Source organism: Phodopus roborovskii, unplaced genomic scaffold (genome assembly GCF_943737965.1).
Source record: "Phodopus roborovskii unplaced genomic scaffold, PHOROB, whole genome shotgun sequence".
Lineage (NCBI taxonomy): Eukaryota > Metazoa > Chordata > Mammalia > Rodentia > Cricetidae > Phodopus > Phodopus roborovskii.
This window is the reverse complement of record NW_026126517.1, coordinates 38,487,437-38,509,266: the sequence shown is the minus strand read 5'-3', so window position 1 is coordinate 38,509,266 and position 21,830 is coordinate 38,487,437. Positions and strand designations below refer to the sequence as shown.

The following is a 21,830-nucleotide window of genomic DNA, read 5'->3' as shown; positions in this document are numbered from 1 at the left end:
CAGAGGGTGCAGGGTGCGAAAGAGGACGGTGTGCACTTCAGATTACAGCTAAGGGACACCTGAGTCTGAAGAGACATGGCGAGACTTTAGAGATGAAGAGGCCTATGGTTCAGGGCTCTAGGCCTGGCGCAGCCCGGGAGCTGGAAGGAAAGCCCATCTCGCGGCTCCTCCCCGGGGCCGCCCTGCCCCGCCCCATGCCAGGACCGCCTGGGCGGGGACCCGCGGCTGGAGGGCGCGCCGTCTGGTGCTCCAGGTGCAGTTCCCTTGAGCCTGGGGGCCCGCGGTGGCCCAGGAGGAGTGGCCCGTCTCCAATCTGCCTCTGCCGTGTCTCTGCGCCCTGTCCACTGGACACCAGTGAGCCTCAGAACCCAGGTAACCGAGGGCGGAACTCGGCCAGTGTTCCCCACGGGTCTCCGCCTCGCGTGCGTCCACCCAGTCCATGCGCTCCTTCTCTCTGCTGCAGAGCAGCAGAGAGCGGGCGCTGCTTGGAGATGGATCTTGGAAAGTTTGCGCCTGGACGGCGGTGCATTAGGCTACTGCCAAGGCAGACACTTGTACCCACGCGCCCCGAGTCCACGTGAAAGCGGAGATGCCTCTGCCCCAGTCTCCCTGAGCATCCAGTTTTTTTCTTAATTAGAGCAGCAAAGCAGACACCCTCCCCATTCTGGCTCTCCAAACCTGGGGGGGGGGGGATCCTAGGATGGGAACTGACAGTTGGTAATTCTTAAGCCTTAGGGATGTTTATGTCTGTACTTCCCGCCTCCTTCCCCCAGACACACGCTATGAACCAGTCAAATAGTGTGCATGGAAGGCACAGTTTTGTGCCTAAAGAGGTAGGCCTGCACCCTGATAAAGAGGGTACACAGGCCATAAAGAGCTGTCTTTTTTTTTTTTTTTTCTTTTTCTTTTTCTTCTTCTTCTTTCCCTGCCTTATTCTGTTTGGTCACACCGGGTCCTCATTGATGCTCATCCAAGTATGCTTAAGTCCAAGTCTGATGAGCCTAGGTCACGAGGAGACTGCAACCTGCAGGTGCAGAGCACCAGAGCCCACTAAACCCTTATGGGTGTGCACACAATGGGCTTTCTTCCTTCAGTGAGAGAAGTGAGCACTGCCTAGTGGAGAAAGGAAAACTGCCTTCCTCAGAGCCAGACAGACCACACAGGTGCTAGATGAAGAAAGAAAGAGGACCTCAAAAGGCTAAGCGTTTGGCTCAAACACTGGTGGACCTCAACCACCTCTTGAGACCAGGTGCTTCTGTGTTTAGAAGATTGTTTATTACTGTGTGGGGTGTGTGTGGGGGGGGGGATATGGAAATCAGAAGGCTTGCAGGATAGGTCCTCCACCATGTGGAACCTGGGGATTGAACTCAGGTTGTGAGGCTTGGTAGCAAGTGCCTTTACCCACCTGCTGAGCCATTTTGCTGGTTGTGACCATCAGGGGCCTGTTTCTCCTTGAGCTTCTCTGCAGTTCAGGAGTGTGCAAGGCAAGGGCACTTCCAAATAGAATTCAAATCCCCTCAGGAAACACTGCCAAGACCGGTCCAGCCCCTTGTTAAGCTCCCTGACAGCAGGAGGCAGGACCCGCATTCCCTTCTGTAGCCATAGTGCTTGGCATCAGGAAGAAACTTGGCCAGAACAGCATGAGTTAACCAGAAATAGCAGGCAGGTCTTTGCCCTTGAAGAGCAGGAAGGTCTTGGAAACGTAGGACCAGAAAACTTCAGACATAACTCCCAGATGCCTTCACACACTGCCTCTACGTGGGTCAACTTCTTTCTTAATCCAGCAATAAAACCATTATCGTTAGTCCCACTTCTTGTAGGGGCAAGGAAAGACAATGTGCTGGGTGGAGTGGACAGCCAGTGTGTCCGTCTCCTGAGCTGAGGCATGAGAGACTTTATCCCACCTAGTGGAATTCTTCCCCACTCACCAGGAGATTTCATTAGGAAACGCTACTTGCCATTGCCTTTCCTTTTTTAATATTTTTAAATTTTTATTTTATGTGCATTGGTATTTTGCCTTTATGTATGTTTGTGTGAGGGTGTTGGGCCCCTGGAACTGGAGTTACAGACAGTTGTTAGCTGCCATGTGGGTGCTGGGAATTGAACCTGGGTGCTCTGGAAGAGCACTGAGCCATCTCTCCAGCTTTCTCTAGCCCTGTTATTGCCTTTTCCTGATTCTTACCACCCTGCAGGGTTGCCAAGGATTGGGAAAGGAATTCATTTTCCTTGCTTCAGTTTCCCTTAGTGAAAAATAAGGTTTCATGAGCAAATGGGTGCTCTCCCGAAGTCATCTGTAGGCTGCAGAGCAAATCCAGTGGGTGGTGTGTGTGAGTGATTTTGTGTGTGTGTGTGTGTGTGTGTGTGTGTGTGTGTGTGTGTGTTTTAATCTGGGTCCTCTAGGTGGGCTTTATATCTCCCTTGAGCAGTAACTGTGCATCCTGGTGTCCCCCAGAGAGCAAACCCCATCAGGAGCATGGAGCATACAAGTATCTTTGCAAGAAGTATTCACTGATCAGAATTAATCTCTACAAGAAGGAAAATGCCCATAATTCCCGAGACCTGGAGAGCCTTGGATCCCTCTCCCCCTACTTCTTCCCCATGTAAGGAGAAGTGACATTCTGCCATAGAGGCCAGGAGAGAGAAGAGCTCAGGGGGCTCCCAGAACCCAGCCAAGTACCTTCAGGCTGGCTGCCCCCAGAGTTACCTAGAGGGATCTCTCATCGATGAGCTGATGGCTACCGCAAGGGACAGTGGAAGAGTCCCAATGAGGAGGAATCCCAGCCTCCTAAGAAGGGTGGAGGCTAAGATGAACTATGCTAAGTGGCCAGTCTGAGAAGCCAGGTAGGGAAGGGGAGCTCAGAGGTTCCCCTAGAAATGCGGGAGGAGAGGCTTGGGGGTAGGGGTGGGATGCACACCCTCATACAGAAAACAGCTTTTCTGCCTGACCCTCATATACCCACTGGGAGCTTTGGCTTTTTGCCTTAGCCCTGCCTATGACCCTGAACAGCCCAGTTCATTGTCAGCACTGGGATGCACCTGCTAGTACCTTGGAGTTGGGGCAGGGAGTATGGGAGCCCAGCCTTGAAGAATGTGTAATTTCCCAGCTTGTTGGAGTAGTTGAGGAAGTGTGAGCCAGCAAGGAAGCCTGGGCAGGTTTTACCTCAATAAGTCAGGGAGAGGCTTCTCCTGTCTCTGAGGCTATTGTAGACCTCCCATCCCTCTGCCATCCTTGCCCCTAGCCATCCTCTGTGGATTCCCTTTTGGAGAGAGTAAGGCCATGATTGAGACCTGGTTTTCTGTCCCTTTGCATGTTGGCTTTCACCTACAAGTCTGATGGCTTTCCACCACAGAGAATGGAAAAGTACGCCTGTTGCAACACTTCATGAGTCAGTGTTCACTCTGCTGTCCAGTGTCCGGCCCTCACTTGGAGACAGTGTTGACTTTAGAGACAAGGACAAGGATGACCCTGGAGATTGTTATGAGAGTATGTAGGCTGGCAGAGGGGAGCCATCACATGCGAAGATACAAGGATGGTGTTCCCCAAAGTCGTGGCCCAGTTTCATCCCCATCAATGACTTATCTGCTAAGCTAGATTTTAGCCTGTAGTATTCTCCTGCTTTCCGACCTTGACCAGGCCAGGATCATCCACAGCAGGCTCTGGACCTGAGGAAGAAAAGTTGCCTGAGCCTCAGGCAAGGCATTTTGCCCCTTAAGGTCTTCCCTCTTTGGTTAATTAGTAGCTTTGTAGCCAAGGTGGCCAGTGCAACTTGGGGAATTCATTGGGAGCCTGTCAGAGATGCAGAGTCCAACCATATAGCCTCTAGATCCTAGAACTCAGAATCTAGATGCTCCAGGATCCTGCCACTGGCCTTGGCTACATTCCCAACAGCTGAAGGCCAATGTGGCTGGTAGATAGCCCCCTCAGGTTCTGGTTCTAACATTGTCCAGCTGGCAGTGTGACATTGGACCTATGTCTCTCTGAGCCTCAGCTTCCTTATCTGGCAGAGTAACCTGGATTCCACCTTTAGCTCTATTGCCATTTGAAGGCAGAGAGAAGGGGACTGTTTTGTGCCATAGTGGGTGTTTCCCTGTACCCTTAACCTCTATATAGTGCTGCCACACCATATCACCCCCTGAGTCATATATATGTATGTATATGTAAATACACACATGTGTATATATATGTGTGTGTGTGTGTGTGTGTGTGTGTGTGTATAGTACCCATAGAGACCAGAATAGGGAGTTAAAGATGGTATGAGCTACCATGTAGCTGAAACCAAACCTAGGTACTCTGGAAGAGCAGCAGCCAGTACTCTACTGGAATATATATCTCCCTTGACTGGCTGGGATTAAAGATTTGTGGCATTATGGTGGACTTCTAAATCATTTTTGACATCTGAGAATGCCTCTGGACATCACCAGATGTGCCCTGGGCCAGCATCACCTCTGGTTGAGTAGGGCTGCATGAAGTCTCTGAAGACCTCCCCTCCCCCAGAATGTCTCTCGGTACAAAAGGGCTTCCAGATAGTTCAATGAGTGTGCCCTGTGCATGAATGAGGAGTGAATGGAACAGGTCAGAGGGAAAGCAAGGCTGTTGGACCTCATGCTGAGAGCCAAGGCCAAACTCTCTGTGCCTCTGGACCTTGAGTTACACAAGAAGGAGGGGGGTAGAAGGCATGGGTATGGTCGGCAACCTTCCAGTGCAGGGCAGCACAGTAATGAGTCCTGTGTCCCTGCTCCACATTCCCCTCTCTCCTTGCCCTGCGAAGGGATGCAGGAAGTGAATCAGCTCAGCAACCACAGGAGAGAGAGCTGGGTGCCCTTTGAGATGCATGCTCACGCCTCAACCAACCTACCCTGACTATGTTTTGATTATTCCTTCCATGTTAGCTGTTTATTAACTCTGTCCACGGAATCCCCTTCTGACCTTGTTGCTTAACGGAAGGGCAGAAAATTTATTTTGGCGGGGTTAGGCTTGCGTGCTGCAGTTGCTGACAAATCTTGAAAGTAAATCACAATTGCTTTGGGCTATTCATTCTTACAGACTTCAGGAAGAAACTTAGCTCTGGGCTGTGGGCTAGATACTGGGAAGGATCCTTGGAGTTAGACTCATTCCCCAAACTGCATCCCTAATCCAAGGTGTCTGTCAGTCAGTGCCCTGCTCAAGTGAACAAAGGAGGGCATGGCAAGCCATGAGGTCCTGTGTAGAGGAGGGAACTCTGCAGGAGTGAGTTGCTTTAGGAAGGAGATGGTGACATTGTCAGAAACTTCACAAGAGGGAGGGGTTGGTTGGGGATGGTTTTGTTGTTTGTCTCTTTGCTACTGTAGTAAAACACATAGAATATAGCATTCTCATTTTGACTGTGTGTGTGTGTGTGTGTGTGTGTGTGTGTGTATGGGCAATGCACACCTGTGGCAGCCAGAGGCTATCCTTAGCTATTATTCTTCAGCCACTACATACCTTTTTGAGATAGGCTTTCTCACTTTTATATAGAACTAACCAAGTAGGCTAGGCCCACTAGCACTGAGATTACAGGTATGTGCTGTCCTACCTGCCTTTTTTATTTACATGGGTTCTGGGTATCAACCTCAGTTCCTCGTGCCCTCAAGGCAAGCACCTTACCAGCTAAGCAATTCCCCATGCCCCATTTTGAGAATATTGAAAGATTCATTGTCACTAAGCACATTCACATTATTCTGCAGCTGTCAAAATCATCCAGCACCACCTAAAATTTTGTACCCAATAAACACCAACTTCCCACTGTCTAGACCCTTTGCAACTACCCCCTCTGCTTCCTGTCTCTGTGACTGGCAGCTAAGGATATTTGTAACATCAAGTACTGTGAATCTTTTTTCTATGGCAATAGAATACCACAATAGCCTACATTTTAATGAAAAGAGGTATTTGGTTCACAGTTCTGGTCCAAGGTCAATGTCTAGTGGTGGCCCTTTGGTTGCCAGTCTGGAAACTGTACAAAGCATCTCCTGGCAGCAGACAGGAAGCATGCCTTTGTGAACATGTCTTCTCCTGTCATCCTGAGACTTTATTTAGAGGGTTTAGCTGGGAACACAGGTATTTGTATACCGTTGACCAAAGAATGGTCTGTCACTCAAAGATGCACATCATGGGTGGGGAGGGGAGGAAGACTGTAGTAAGTGCAATGGTCCAGTATTTGTCTTTCTGTGGCTGACCTCTCAGCTGCCATAACACCCTCATGGTTGGTGCATGATGTAGCCTGAGTCAGGATGTCCTTCTGAGGCAACTATGGACCACATTCTGTGCATTTGTCCTGCCCCTGGCCACTTGGGTCACTGCCACCCTTTGGCTACTGTGAATGATTCTGGGGTGAGCCAGGTAGGTGAGTAGTTGCTGAGTGCCTGACTTTGACCTTTAGGAATGTATGCCCTGAAGTGGAGCTACTGATTGTATCAGAAGAATAAATACAGCTAAAGTTTTGTATGCTTTTTGAGATAGGCTTGGGCTGGATGAGATATGGCACAGTGGCTAAAGGTATGTGATACCAATACTGAGACCCATGTGGTTGGTGGAAAGAAAGAATGACCTTTGCAAGTTTGTCCTCCGACTTGCATATAGTGGTTGTGGGGTGTGTGCACGTGTGTACATGCGCACAATCAACAAATGCAATTTTAAAAAGTTAAGCCTCTTGAGATAGGCTTTCACTATGTAGTTTAAGCTTGCCAGAGGCTTGTGAGCTTCCTGTTCAGTCTCCATAGTGCTGGGATTATAGGCATGTACCTGTGCTTAGGATGCTTCAAGGAGAGATGTTTGACCTTGGTTTCAAGGATAAATGATCCCTCTAGACATCTAAGAGGGTAGGAAGAAGTAAAATTCTAGCTTATGGCATGGAGTGAGTAGTGCACAGGCTCACATGCCTGGCATTGGAGGCAAGCATAGCAGGAGCAGAAGGCCGGGAGTACGGTCTTGCTCCCAGCTAAGGAAAGTGGGCTCTTCCCTGTGGAAACTGAGAAATAATGAAAGAAATTTCAGGCAGGAAACCATGCAGGATGTAGCTGGAAGTGATAAAGCAGGTGGACTGGGAGGAAAAGAGGCTGGAGGCAAGAAAACCATACAGGCAGAAAACCAGGGTGTTCACAAATTCCAGGCAGCTCAAGGGTGATCACAAGGCCTGGGGTGGTGGTGGCAGCTCAAGGGTGCTCATCCTCAGGCTTGTTGCAGCCTTTCCCTAGATGAGCTTCCAGAAGGAATGGTAGTGTGAGAAGACAGAAGGGATCTGCTTGAGCTGGGTGGCTTTGAGGGCCCATGAGACGACCCAGGTGGGATGAACTGAGAGAAGTCTGTTAAGCCTTTGAGCATAAGGAAGGGAAGTGGACAGTCAAGGGAAAGGCCTGCCATCCAGGCACAGAGGCCTGGACACGAGGTGGCCTCTGTGTGTGTACACTGTGACCTGTCCCCATGAGTGCCTTATCAATCCACACATTTTGATAGCTAAGCTCCAGGCCCTATACCTACTCACTGAGGAGCGGACACACAGAGATGAACATGAGTGATGACTTTAATTCATGTATTCAGTCCATAAAGCCGAGGCTGGAACTGGGCCAGCACCTTTGCACAACTGAAGATTGAATGTTGATAGGTGGCATGCAGGAGAAACAGAGCGTGCAGTGACAGCATGCCCTAGGCTGTGACAGTCTGAGGTGGGGCCTCTTAGCACTCCTGACATTTGCCTTTTTGGGTTTTTTTTTTTTTTTTTTTTTTTTTTTTGTTGTTGTTGTTTTGTTTTTGAGACAAGGTCCCATAAAACCCAGAGTGGCCCAGAAGTCATATGTAGCTAAAGGTCACCTTGAACTCTTCACCCTCCTGCCTTCACCTCCCGTGCCAGGATTACAGGTATGAGCTCACAAGGCTATTTTATGTAGCACTGGGGATGCCATCTAGGGCTTCCAACTGAGCTGTGTCTCCACACTGTGGCCAGCATTTTGGATCAACGAATTACTTATGGTAAAGGAGACAGTTCTACACACTGTAGAGTGTTCCTCAGCAATTTTGGCTCTGTAAACTAGATGCCAGTAGCCACACTCACATGGGGAAGAGGGGTAGATGTTCTCTGGGGAGTGAAATTGCCCCCCTTCAGGTGAGCCCCATTGGTCCTGGAGTCAGGAAGGCCAATGAGAAGACACTAATCTGAATTCATCAAGGGTTAGCAGGGATAGAGACTCTGAGCTGCCCTCTTTCCATCACCACCATGGAACTAATTAACCTCATATGCAAGATAACCACCCTAGAATTGGGAGGGGCATATCTGGCTTGCAGTATGGGGAGCACCATCCATGGCTGCTTGGCCCTGTTACTTTGGGCCTGTGATAAGCCAGAGCACCATGGCAGGAGCACAGGGTGGAACATGCTGGCAAGCAGAGAGAAAAGAATGAGTAAAGTAATGTTCTAAGATTCCATTCAAGGGTTCACTTGCATATGTCTAGCAGGCTTCACACCAGACAACACATGTAGACAGTTCTACCACCTCCAGATAGTGCCATGTGTGGGGACCATGCCTTTAACACATGGATCTTTGGGGGACATTTTACCAAACCACAGCAATAGAAGAGAACATTCAGTCTATGCCAAGGTCCTGGGGTGGGGAGAGAGCACAAAGGGAGATCAGTGAGGAAGCTGGTATAGCTGGTGAAGAAGGCTATAATTAGACAAGCCATCGTGGGGATGGGGAAGGGCGGCGGGGTCTGGTGTTTCAGAGGTGGCTTGGCTATATTTCAGTGACAGAAAGGCTTTAGACACTAAAGTGGCAAGGGAACCTCCCAGATACGGAGAGCAAAAGTGGCCGGAAGCTGGTGAGTCACACCTAGCCATGTTGGCTGAAGATACTCAGACTAGAAGAGGGATCTGGCTGTACTCACACCTCAAGAGTGAGCAGCACACAGATACTGAAGCCATGGGATAAACACAAGACTCTAGGGTGGAAGGCTGAGCCAGGGACAGGAAAACCAAGTGGGGTCTAGTTTACTCTACTCAGGCACCAGACATGCTTCCACGCTCTGCTTGGGGAGATAACAAGGTCAGAGCAGGAAAAAGGCTCCATAGTGGGGAGTTGTGGCAGCTCTGGGCAAAGCTGCTGTTCCACCCGCAGAGCGCAGGCAAGTCAGATGAGAACCAGTGAGTCCCACCCAGCAACAGCAGCAAGCAGCAGCAAGCAGCAGCTGGTTTCCCCAGACATTTGTGGGCTAAGGCAGGATGGTCAGGTAGGTAGGGCTTAGTGTGTTTATCTGAGCCTGTGTTTTCTGCCCGATTCTTTATTTTTTCAAGTAACTATTATGAGTTCTTCCAGGGTATTCCACAGAGTCACTGAGTCACTTTGTAAATACAGGCGGCTTCATGTGAGGTAATGTCCCAGGCATGGAGTGGCCGGCCGATGTGGTGCTGTTATCAAACTGGCTTGATGATCTGGAGGTAAAAATAGCTTCTCCTTGAAGGTTTTGCTTTGATTTTTGTTTGTTTGAGTTAAGGTCTCACAGTTTAGCCTAGGCTAGCCAGGAACTTGCAATCCTCTGGCCTTGGACTCCTGAATGCTAAGATTATAGGCTTTCAATATAATAATAATAATAATAATAATAATAATAATAATAATAATAATGAAAAAGCTACATTTTTTAAATTACAAGTGGGGAGCGTATGTGCCACAGTACATATATATGGAAGTCAAAGGACAACTTTAAGACCTAGCTCTCTCTTTCTACCGTATAGTTCCAGGGATCAAATTCAGATGGTCAGGTTTGGTAGCAAGCACCTTTATCTGCTGAGCCATCTTGCTGGCCCTGTTCTATGTCATTTGAACTTGCATTTTTCTTACTACAAACAAGGTGAGTATGACAGACAGGAGCTGTTTGTACTTCCTTTTCCATGAACATTCTGTTCATGTTTTGCCCAATTTTCCTCATCAGTTTCTTTGGTTTTGTATTGAATTAGAGGAAATCTTACTGAATCAAAGGAAATCTTTGCTTATTTTTTCCCCCTTTGAGACAAAGTCTCATGTAGACCAGGCTTGAATTCCTTATGAATCTGAAGATGACCCTGAACTTCTGATCCTGCTGCCTCTGCTTCCTGAGTGCTGGGGTTACACATATGGACCACATGCTCAGTATACGTGGGTTGAACCCAGGGCTTTGTGCATGCTGGGCTAGCAGTCTACCAATGGAGCTACATCCCTGGTCCTGGAGGAAACATTTATGTACCAGTGTAATTTGTTTTGTTTTATTTATTTTTTTTTTTCTGGAATGTAAGTTATCTGTTATCCTGCTTTGTTGGATCAAGGAAGCTTTTGTTGTGTGTGGGTAGGGTTGTGAAAGTTAATTTATTTTATTTTATATATGTGAGTGTTGTACTCCTAAGCATGCCTGATACCCTTGGAGGTCAGAAGAGAGCATTGGATCCCCTAGAACTGGAGTTATGTATGTTGTGAACCACCGTGTGGATGCTGGGAATCAAACCCAGGTCCTTTGCTAGAACAAGTGATCTTAACTGCTGAACCATTTCTCCAGCCCCGGTTTTTCTGGTTTTTGCTGTTACTTCTAAATTTTAAGAATTATGAATGCTGACGAGAGGTTCCCTGGTTGGCAGGCAGGGACTTGTGGAATGGAGGTCCTTGTGGAGACATTGGAATAGGCACCCAGAACAGGAGCAGGGGAGGTCTTGGAGCAACAGGGGAGGACTTAAGCCTTTTTCCAGGCCAAAGTGTGAAAGATGCGTGTGCCTAGACATTGGCGGCTACACATTGAAGGAACAAAGGAGAGAGCTGAGTTAACCCAAGGGTAAAATCAGAAGGTCCTAGGGCAGGGTCCACTGTGTCAGAAAGAGAGGTAGGTGGACTCTGAGTAGGGGCTAGATGGGGAAAGGGACAAAAACCTCTGTCCTCATTGCATCTTCTTAGGTCCCATTTGTGTCCTTAGCTTCTGTCAGTCACCAGGCCCTGAGGTCTGAGCCCACAATGGGGATCATGTCACATGTCAGGTCATGTGCCACACAATTGGGATAGCCTGTGCCCAAAGCCCACGGACTCTTAGCTAACCTGTTTAAACTGGCCTGTTGTTAGCTGTTTTGCTTGCAATGCCTCAACTTTAGCAGTGACTCAGGCCTCCCCTAACTGCTCCTCCTCCATCTGCTGACAAACACGGCATCCCCTTGTCCCTACATGACATGGTCCCTTCTTATAGGAAATAAAGTGATTCACTTCTGGTGGCGTTCCTTCTCTTTGTTGTCGCCAACCCTGATTCTATGTGTCAAGTCCCAGAAGTGCACTTGAGACCTTGAAAGCCCTTGAATACAAAGAGTAAGAGTTGGTACATTGTGTGAATGCTTAATAAGCAAACACTCAGGGCTGGACAGATGACTTCAGAGTTAAGAGCACTTGTTCTTCCAGAGGACCAGAGCTCAGTTCCCAGCACCCAGGGCCGGGTGGTTCACAACTGCCTGTAATACCCTCTCCAGGCCTCCATAGGTGCCCAGACATTCATGGCATCTATCCTACAGACATACGCATATATACATCTGCAAAAATACATCTTAAAAAAAAAAAAAAAGCTGTCTTGGAAGCCATCCTGGAGGAGGTGACTGGGTGGCTGGAGGTGGCTCTGAAGAATGGAGATGAAATGGGGCATTGGGATGAGAATGGCCAGAGCCAAGAGGGAGGCGTAGGGCTTGACTGTGGTGTGTTGGGTGTGAACTGTGAAACAGTGATCAGCCATCACTCCCAGTGAGGGTATTCTTGTGATTGTGGGATAGGGACAGGCCAGTGCTCGGTGGAAACAGGTTTCTTCCCTCAAGAGTGAGTTGACATTTTGTGAACTCTTGCTGCAGGCTCAGGCCAGGCTTATGCTAAAAGGCTCAGCACTGGACTGTGTTGGGAACACACCAGCTTCTGCTGATGAATGAAGCCCTTGCCCATCCTTCCTAGTGTCATTGGCAAAGCCTTGCCCTGATGAACTCAGCCACCAGCCTTTGGTCCCTTAACCTCAGGCCCCACAGGGCACCCTCCTTCCTGCCTGATTCCACAGTGCAGATGTTTCCTGCCCTGCCTGATGTGGGCCTCCCACCTTCTTCCTCTTGTCTTCTCCCTTCTCTGGTTCCTCTCTCTCTTTCTGAAGCTCAGTGCCCACACCTGTCCCTGGTTCTGTCTTCAGAGGCTTTCAAAAAAATTGTTTCATTTTAATTTTTAAAATTTTATTTTAATTTATGTGTATGGTGTTTTGACTGCATGAATGTCTGTGTGCTACATATGTAGCTGGTACCCACAGACTCCAGGAGAGGATGTTGGGGTATTTGGGACTGGAGTTCCTGACAATTGTGAGCTACCATGCATGTGCTAGAAATCGAACTCAGTTCTTTTGGAAGAGCAACACATGCTCTTAATCCATGAGCCATCTGTCCAGCTCAGTTTTATCTTTAATTATGCCCTTGTGTGTGTGTGTGTGTATGTGTGTGTGTGTGTGTGCGTGTGTGTGTGTGTGCGCGCGCGCGCGCGCGTGTGTGTGAGATTGTGTGGGTAGACATGAGTGCAGTTGCCTGCAGAGGCCAGAAGAGGGCTCTGTTCCCCTCTTGGGTGGGGTTACAGGCAGGCAGGAGACACTTGTGGGTGCTAAGAATCAAACTCAGGTCTTAACTGCTGAACCATCTCTCCAAAACACAGAGAACTCTTAAACACCCCAAAAGCTTCAAAATACCAGAGATGGTGTCTGGGGATGTGGCTCAGTGGTAAAGCACTTGGTGAGCATGGTTTATACCCCTGCAACAGGCTGGCAAGATGGCTCAGCAGGTAAAGTTGTCTGTCACCACGCCCAAGGACTTGGGATCATTCCCTAGGACCTACATGGTAGAAGAGAACCACTTCTCAAAATTTGTCCTCTGGCTTCCACACACAGACTGTAGCACATTTACACACACTAAATTAAATGTAAAAGAAAAAGGAAAATATTTAAGACCATGTTGTTAGAGGAAAGGTGGAAGAAAAATAGTAAGTAGTAATGGGGGCGATTGGCAGGGATGCTGCCATTTGGGGCTGGAGGCCTAATCCACACTCCTCAGGACACAGAATCTTTTAGGGAATGCGTAACTGTCCTAGATCATAATCCCAAACTCTAAATCTGCTGGAAAATTCATTCCCAGGGAGACATAAGCAACATCTGCCCCTTCTCCTAAGGCCCCAGTGACGGGTGGAAGCAAAGTTCGCTTTGGAGAACCAATGAGTTTATTGGGCTTCCTTTCAAAGCATAAGTGAGGGATTATTTACAGGGGTGTGGGTGCTCCTCTCCAACAGGGCACCCCTGGAAAACCTTTACCCAGCAGGGTGAGGGTGGGGCCCCATTCCCTAATCTTCCTTGGAAAATATACTCTAGCCCCACCCAAAAGCAAAAAGGGCAGCTTTGCATACAACAGGTGGGAGGAAGTGGCTGGATGCTCAGGTGAGGGTCTCAGGGTCCCTTTCACCCCTCCTTGAGAAGAGGAATAAGGCTGACAAGCACAGCTGGGATGATTCTTTTGCAAGGAGGCACAGCTGGATGTCCCAAGATGGTAGCTGCTTGACTCAGAGGACAATGAAGTTCCTTTTCTATGGGATGCTCACAAATGCACCACCCATTTGGCCATTGCTGACATTACCTTGTGGTCTCTCTGCTGTCTAAAGAGGTCTGTACCTTTTAGAGTGACACTTGTGGGTAAATAATGTTGCACTCACCAAGCCCTTTGCCCAGCTCTTTTGTAAATGTTGTATGGTGGCCTCAAAATATGTGTGTTATGTTTGTTTTAGCCCTCGACTGAGATCCTACAGGGAGGCTCACTGGCATGACCTATGTTATACAAAGGCCCAGGTGAGCTGTGGTTGATAGAGAAGGCTTCTGGAAAGAGGAAGAACATAGTAGACAGTGGGTGTGAGGAATGGTGAAGGGGAAGGAAGAGACAGGAAGTCCACAGAAGGTCCCAATTGGGGGTGGGGATGGGGAATTTAGTGTCAGACCACAGGAATGCCATGGCATGGTAATTGATCACGATGAGGTGACAAAGAGCCATTGAAAGGACAGAGTGGGCTCAATGGAGTGTCTGTGAGCTTCTACTCTGGGGACCTATGAGTGCTGCCCCCTCCCTGCCAATAGAGGAGCCTGGGGATCCAAGCTAGAAGGATTTAGGATACTTGGGGTCCCTAGAAGTCCTAAAAGCTGGGTGCAACCTCGTGTCCCCAATATGCCAATTACACAACATGTCATAGTGAAAAGAGAGAAAGGAGATTTCTTTATGTGGCTATGTTGGAGTGAGAAATAAAGAGGTCCATCCCCCACCCCATCCCCAGCCCATCCTCAAGGAATTGACTTAAGGTTTAGGTTTACATAGAGGACAAAAGGTATACCCAGCTAAGCAGTCCTGGTCAAGGGGTGGACCTCCCACTAATCATTATCTGGGCTCCAGTCTATCCTGCAAGGTAGTCTGCACATTGTCAGAACTGTGTAAAAATCTCTTTCCAGGAGACAAGTCCCCCTCAGGCTGGCACCAGGCTCCAGCCTTTTCCTTCTTCCAGCATGAGACTCCTGGGGGAAATCCCAGTTCCTTGAGGTCCATTTTTTTTTTTTTTCAATAATTAGATGGCCAAAAAGAAGGGTCCAAGGGTCTCCTTACATCTTCACTCTTATCAGGATCACGGCAGATGCAGGAGCCTGGCATTTCTGTAAGAGACAGAGTTCATTTCCACTGCCTCCCAAGCTTCTCCACATGCTGTCCTGGACAGGATAGAACCCAGCTCAGGGGTGCCTATTGCTGCCTGGAAGGCTTTCCTGATGAAAGGTGGGAGGGAAGGCAGAGGTCAGCCAGTGTGGAAGAAACTTCCTGGGAGGGGAGAACATCTGGCTGGATAGCTAGGTCTTTGAGGCTGGTCTCTTGCATAGTTCTGGTACATAACTTCTCTGGAACCTTTTTTTTTTTTTTTTAAGTGAAAATAAATAGGGGAAATTGTCTAAAGGAGGGTGAAGGATGGTTTATCACAAGGCTAAAGGAAGAGGGAAAGAAAGAAGTCCTGACTGTAGTCCTCCTCACTCCTCCCCCTTCCAGTCTGGCCCAATTTAATTTCATCTTTGTCCCAGGATGGTCGCTGGTGCTCCATCCAGCATTCTAGATTGTCATTTCACAGAACTGGAGCTTCTGGATTTACTCCCTGACCAGCTTGTTGTGTCATCTTGGGCACTCCATATTCCCAGCCAGATTTTCTACTGACTTTGGGGTGCCTAAACCACACATTCCTTCTTTTCTCCAGGCTACTGGGGTGTCCTTGGGGGACTCAATGGAGTAGGGGGACACTGAGGCAGAAATGCCATCTGGCTGTGGGGCAGGAGAAAGATTACAGCTTCTGACTGGGCCCTGCAGAGCTGGGAATGCCCTCCATTGACCCAAAGCCTGGGATTTGACTTTCAAAGGGGAAATCCCTCTGCTGATAAGAGCCCTGTGTTAATAATAAAGATGGCTTTATTCTGAGCTGGGCTCCTAGCTTTGCAGTTTCAACACTCTGCCTCCCTGTGTGAGAACACTAGCTGACTGGACTCTGGGGTTAAATGATTCCTGCTCAGGGAAGCTGAAGGGTTTCATGAACTAGAGTCCTGTCTGAGCATGTCGTCACTGTCAAGCACCAAAAGCTTGCCAGGGCTGGGCACTGAAATTCTACCTGCATGTAATGTGTTTTTGATGAAATCCCCCCATTCCTGCCCTGTCTTAGTCACTGTTCTATTGCTGTCAAGAGATACCATGACCAACTCGTATAAGAGAAAGCATTTAACTTGGGACTTGTTTATAGTTTCAGAGGTTTAGTCCATTGCCATCATGGCAGAGAGGATGGTAGGAGGCATGGTGTGCTGGAGCAGTAGCTAAGAGCTACATCCTGATCCACAGACGAGGTGGGGGGGGGGGGGAGAGAGACTTGGCCTGGGCTTAGAATGGGCTTTTGAAACCTCAAAGCATACATCCATAGACACACTTCCTCCAACAAGGCATTCCTCCTAATCCTTCTAATCCTTTCAAACAGTTTTCCTGGTGACAAAGCATTCAAACATTTGAGCCTATGGAAGCCATTATTTTTCTTTCTTTTTCTTTTTTTTTTTTTAATAAGTTACCTTTATAAGCATTGGTTGGTGTTTTGGGTACATGTATGCCTGTGTGAGGATGTCAGATCCCCTGGAGTTGGAGTTACAGACAGTTGTCAATGGCCATGTGGGTGCCAGGAATTGAACCTGGGTCTTCTGGAAAAGCAGCCAGTGTTCTTAACCACTGAGCCCTCTCTCCAGCCCTGGAGGCCATTCTTACTCAGCCCACCCCCCCACAGTCACATCTGCTGTGAGTTCATGAGATCAGCAGCCCTGATGTGTCTGGCTAACAGTTTTGCAGCAGCTGAACAATAGCTCCTGCTGGTTCTTACACTCTTTCTATCTCCTCTTCCACCATGATCCCTCAGCCTTGGCGGAGGGCTGTGATACAGACATCCTCCTTGGAGCTGAGCACACCAGGGCCCTTTGGCACATTTTAACTGACTATTGCATGTGCTATTTTATTTTTTATCAGTGCTTTAATGATATGAGGTTCAGTGTGAGCATTCAACACAGGCATACAGCATGTACCCAGCCTCTGTTTACCCACCTGCCTGTCTTCTTGACTTCCAGTTACCATCATTCTACATGCATGCTGGCTTGCTTTAGAGGACATGCAGAAGTTTTTATTTTGCCCGCTCCATATTGTTTAGCACAGTGCCTTCCAGTTCCATCCATTTTGTTCAATGGAAAAGATTTTGGTTTTACCCCCCTCCCTATCTATGTACAGATGTCATTTTCTTTATCCCTTCATCTATTGGTGGCCACTGGCTTGTTCCATACTTTAGCAGCTGTGAATGGAGGGTAGTCTGTCTGGTGGGTTCTAGGAACCTCTCCAGGGAAGGGGGGTAGTAGGCAGGGGAGTAAGATCACCATCTCAGGATGAGGACACGGGGTCCCTCTAGGCTCCCAGGACAAGCTAAGCTGGGCTTAAGTCAGTTTTTGAGACCACTTGCAAGTGATCTGGCTCTCCTGTTAGTGAAAGGTGTCTTCACACAGCTGACCTCTCTACCCATGACTTCCCACTTCCTGTTGAACTTGCTCTGAACCTCCTCTGTCTGCCTCCCATCACAGGGAAGTAGATTCGCTTTGTCCAGGGAAGATGGATAAAAGGAGAAAGAAAACGCATGTCCTTCCTGGTAATTTTAAGGAATTTTTACACATTCACCAATTCTCAAAGTGCTGGAATGTTCCTCAGGCCCTTCCTAGAAAGCCCAAAGGAATAAATCTCTAAGTTTATAAACTGCCTATTTCTGTTCACAGGGCCCAGCTCCAGACATCCACCTCCTCACACAGATGCCAGCCTCAGTATGACATTTCAGGTCCAAGTCCATGTCCCTCTTAAGGACATTCCCTACTCCACCACCCAGCACTCTCTAGGACACTGCGGACAAAGGTGTCTTCACTGTGGAAATGCTTACGATTTCTTCTTGTTGCTTTTTATAGAGGCTCCACATATCATCCCTAAGCAAAGTGAATCGTTTCCACAGTAAGCAGTAGCAGCTGGGGCTCAGGGACCACGGGGACTAGGTCAGGCCTGGGTTCAGGGACCGCTGGAGTGGTACCTCTTCACCTCCCCACATGTGTCTTGTTCTTTCTGGTTCCTCACTTGTTCCTCTGGCGAGCTCTCCTGGGTTCTGAGTGAACTTTAGTCAGGAACCCCCGAGGTCAGCCCTGGAGCCGTGAAGTGACCCAAGGGGACAGGTGCTAAAGAGGGATGAGTTATGCTTGCTGCCCTTGTTCTAGGGGGCTGGTGTGGAGGGATACATTGTTCCCAGTTTTCATGGGTTGTTTTTGTTTCTTCCTTTTCATGTGTATATGTATGTGGGTGGTGTGCTTGTGTGTGTATGCACTTTCGTATGTGGGTACAAATGCTGGTTCGCGGAGAGGCCCAAGGCTGATGTCGGGAATCTCCTTCAGTTGCCCTTCCACCTCATTCTTTTGAGTCAGGGTCTCACAATCAAATCCAGAACTCACTGATGTGGCTATTCTCTTCCTAGGCAGCTTGCTCTGGGATCTCCTCTGCCTTACAGGCCCCTGCCACGCCTACCCAGCACTTAAGGGAGTGCTTAGGATCCAAGTTCCAGTCTCCTTGCTTCCACAAAACACTTTAAGGGCTGAGCCATCTTCCCCGCCCCTCTTCACTAGCTCTTGAGTGGTACATTTTACTTCAGCCCTTAAAATAAAAACAAAAACAAAACCACCTTGTATTTTCTAATGCTAGAATGATAACCTAATGTCCCATGTCAGCCACTGTGCTCTTAATCCTTGACTGCATTCAAATACTGTAAAATGGGCTACACGGGACATTGGTGAGCAGGACACACACATTCTGTGCTTGCAGGGAAAATGGATACTCTTGACATCCACTTTATAGCCTGGGGCAGCTGGAGAAGGCTGTGGTGGGAACGGGGCTCAACTTCCACAGCTGCAGCTGCACTTACCCTAGTTGAGTCCAGGTTGCACACAATCGAACACCCCCTGGGTGTGGAGGCCCGAGTACAACACTCAGCAGGGTGCAAGCCCACCAAGGAAGCAGCTTTCTGGGGAATGCGAACTGATGGTGTGAAATTCCAAGCCACATCACCTCTGCATTAGTTGCTTTTCTCGTCGTTCTTTTTAGATTTATTTCATTTTCATGTCCATGAATGTTTTGCTTAGTGTTTGCCTGGACACCATGTACATGGTTGGAGCCCATGGAAGTCAACACTGGATGCCCTGCAGCTGAAGTTATGGACAGTGTGAGCAGCCATGTGGGTGCTGGGAATTGAAGCTGGGTCCTGTGAAACAAGTGCTTTTAACCACTGAGCCACCTCTGGTAGAACCCCTGACAAAAGCAGTTCGAGGAAGGGAGGGTTTATTCACACTATATTTGGGGGCAGGGGAAATAGGACCCATCATGGCATCTGAAGTCAGGGGATGGAGATGAATGCTGGGACTCAGCTTTTGTCCTGATTTTTATTCACTTGGGAGCCCAGCCCAGGGAATGGTGACACTGAGTCCTAAGATTGGTCTCACCTCAATTTACCTGATCTAGAAACTCCCTCATGGACATGCCCAGGGGTTTGTCTCCAAGAACACCTTAGCTCCGGTAAAATGGATGACTAGAGATTCAGAAAGACTTCAGGGCACTCAGCATGTGGGATTGAGTCAGCTAGTGAAGGCCATCCACCTGGCTTCCCATGTCCAATTGCTCACTGGGTTTCCTTTCCCAGGTGGGCCTGGATGGCCCCGCCCCTGTCCTCCAGCTGAAGCTGGGAGCCCAAGAGCCCAAGAGCCTACCAGCCCCTCAGGTGACCTGCCTTTGACTCTGTGGCTGCCCTTTTCCTAGCTTTCCCTGAGGGTGTGGCCTCTCGCTAAAGATAATGTGAAACGATTCACCCACATTTTGACTGGTTAATAACCACCACACCCAAGTCAGGCTATGAAGCTAGGAGTTAATGGTTGCCGAGGAATGTGTTCCATGAGTGCATACATCAATCCAAAGAGGGAGGAACACCTTTTCCCTGAGCCCTTGCTCTGGACCCCTGTGGCCTGGAGCTAGAGTACACATAGGGGTGCTGTTTCTTGGCCTGTTCTTTACACATGGACATGTTTGTACCCACACATGTGCACACATGTTCATGCACACACACACACACACACTGCATCACATCAACACCACACTGTGCTTCCATTTCTAGCATCTTCTCCCAGGACCAGTAGGCCTCCCTGTTCACGGCCTGCTTCCCTTCTTTAGGTCTCGGCTTTCCCAAGGGACATTGCTCTCTTTCTGCCAAAATGTGCTTGGCTTTGGGATCTAGCTTAATGCTGCTTCTGCCCAGAGCCCTCTTGCTCTGAGCTCTGCAAACTTGCTCTGGGTACCCTCTCTGGATTCTCCCAAGCCTTGGACAGCTCTTTATGCATGCTTCCCATTTCCATGGTTTCTTTGCTTGGCTGAGGATTCAGCAGAGAAGAGGTAGGAGTGCCACCTAGGTTGCGTCAGCTGGGCTCTTGGACCATCCTTAAGCCTAAGGTGTCACCATATGGGGTCAGTAGAGAGGAGCATGATGTAAAAGAAATGCGATTTCCCAGGCAGGTGAGGGATGTGTGCAAGGGCCTCTAAAAGCCACGGGAGTGGCACACAGGAAGGAAAAGGCAGGGCCTGTGGTCAGATAATGGCCCCTGTGATGTGAGGTCCACAAGGAAAGTGCTCTCAGATTTGTTTGTCCTTTGCTGTTCCCCCATAGGTTAAGCTGGATGTCTTGTCACCTCAGCAAAGGGGCTTCTCTCTCTCTCTCTCTCTCTCTCTCTCTCTCTCTCTCTCTCTCTCTCTCTCTAAAATGGGCAACGCCTGGCCTATCAGTGACTCTAGTGCTGAGTTTGTGCCTACTGAAAGTGTGTAGAGTTGCATGTAAAGTGAATCTTCAGCAGCTGCCCCCCTCACCCACTGTGCACTTGGTCCTGATGCTTCTGGGTTTTGTTGTGTAGCCCTGTCTCCCAGTGTACTCAAGGCTATGGAGAATAGGCACTCAGGACAACGCCCCTTATCTGGCCGTGCCTGGGAACTGACCCTGAGGTGAAAGATGGATAGGATCTGAAGAAAACCAGCCATGGGAGTTCTGCAGGCACCCTGGGGCTGCTGACTCAGAACGCTAGAGGTAGGCCTGAGAGGAGGGGCTGGCTCTGGGGAGAGCCAACAGATTTCACCATGTGTTTAGGATGGCTCTCTAGAGGTTTCCAGGCCCTCAGCACTTCATGTGAGGATCAACTCCCCACCAAGAATTCCAAGCTGTTCTTCAAGGTGGGGAGCCTGAGCCCATAGACAGGCCTGGTTTCGTTTCCTCGAGGGCACCACTCCTGCTGTGTTCTGGCTGTTCTCTGGCGTTTGTTTCTGCCCCCGAAGGACTGACTGCACAGCACTTTCAAGTGTGAAAATGTTTAACTTCTCTCTGCACCCTCTTCTGTCTGCACTTCCACACAGTGGCTGCTTTATCTCAAGCTGCCTTCTGATTAGATTAGCACCTAGAGAGGAGGTAGTGGTAGAGCCAGCCTTCCCCCCCGCACTCTAGGAGGCTGGCACCAGCAGTCAGGGCCTGTGGTTATGTTCTGTGTCCTTCAGAGCCTGCTATGGCACTTGCCCTGGGGGCCAGTGACCTCAAAGAACCCTGGCACTGGGTGCCATGGTGCCAGTCAACAAGGCAGCAGTTCTGTGCTTTCCGTCCATCTTCCTGGGGACCAGAACCTCAGTGGTTCTGGTTCTTGCTGTGCTTTGCAGTCACCTGGCATCCCATCCCTTGAGTCCCTGAGAGCTCGAGGTAACTGAGATATAACACAAAATTCCCTGGGTGGCCTGGGCACTTGGCTTTCCAGACATCTTCTATAGTACACAGGGTTCTTTACCACCGGGTCAGACTATTCTTATGTCCATCCCATGTTTGTATTTTGCAAAATGGCATTTCAAACATGTGAAATGGTGTTTGATCATTTGAGATACAGAAACGATTATGAACACTAAGTAAAAGGAAATTTACAAAAATGTACATTTTCATTTGGACTGAGTTAGCAGATGAACAGAACTGAAGTTTCTAGAATGTTAAAATCTAACCTGCTTGTTTATTTACTTACTAGTGTATGTACTCTGCTGTATACACTTTGAAACCACAACATTTTCAGGGAAAAACCAAGAGGAGGTGTCATTTGATACCTTAGAAGCAAACAGAATCTTTACATCAAAAAAGGAAAAAAGA

General features: G+C 48.7%; 1 protein-coding gene across 1 annotated transcript in view; it reads left to right on the top strand.

Moving 5' to 3' along the window:
* Positions 1-229: 229 nt before the first annotated feature.
* The window catches only part of Paqr5 (progestin and adipoQ receptor family member 5), a 72,344-nt gene continuing 50,743 nt past the window's right edge, over positions 230-21,830 (top strand). Inside the window, exon 1 of the mRNA XM_051197700.1 lies at positions 230-372. The gene's annotated coding sequence lies outside the window, so the exon portion shown is untranslated. The remainder of the gene's footprint in view (positions 373-21,830) is intronic.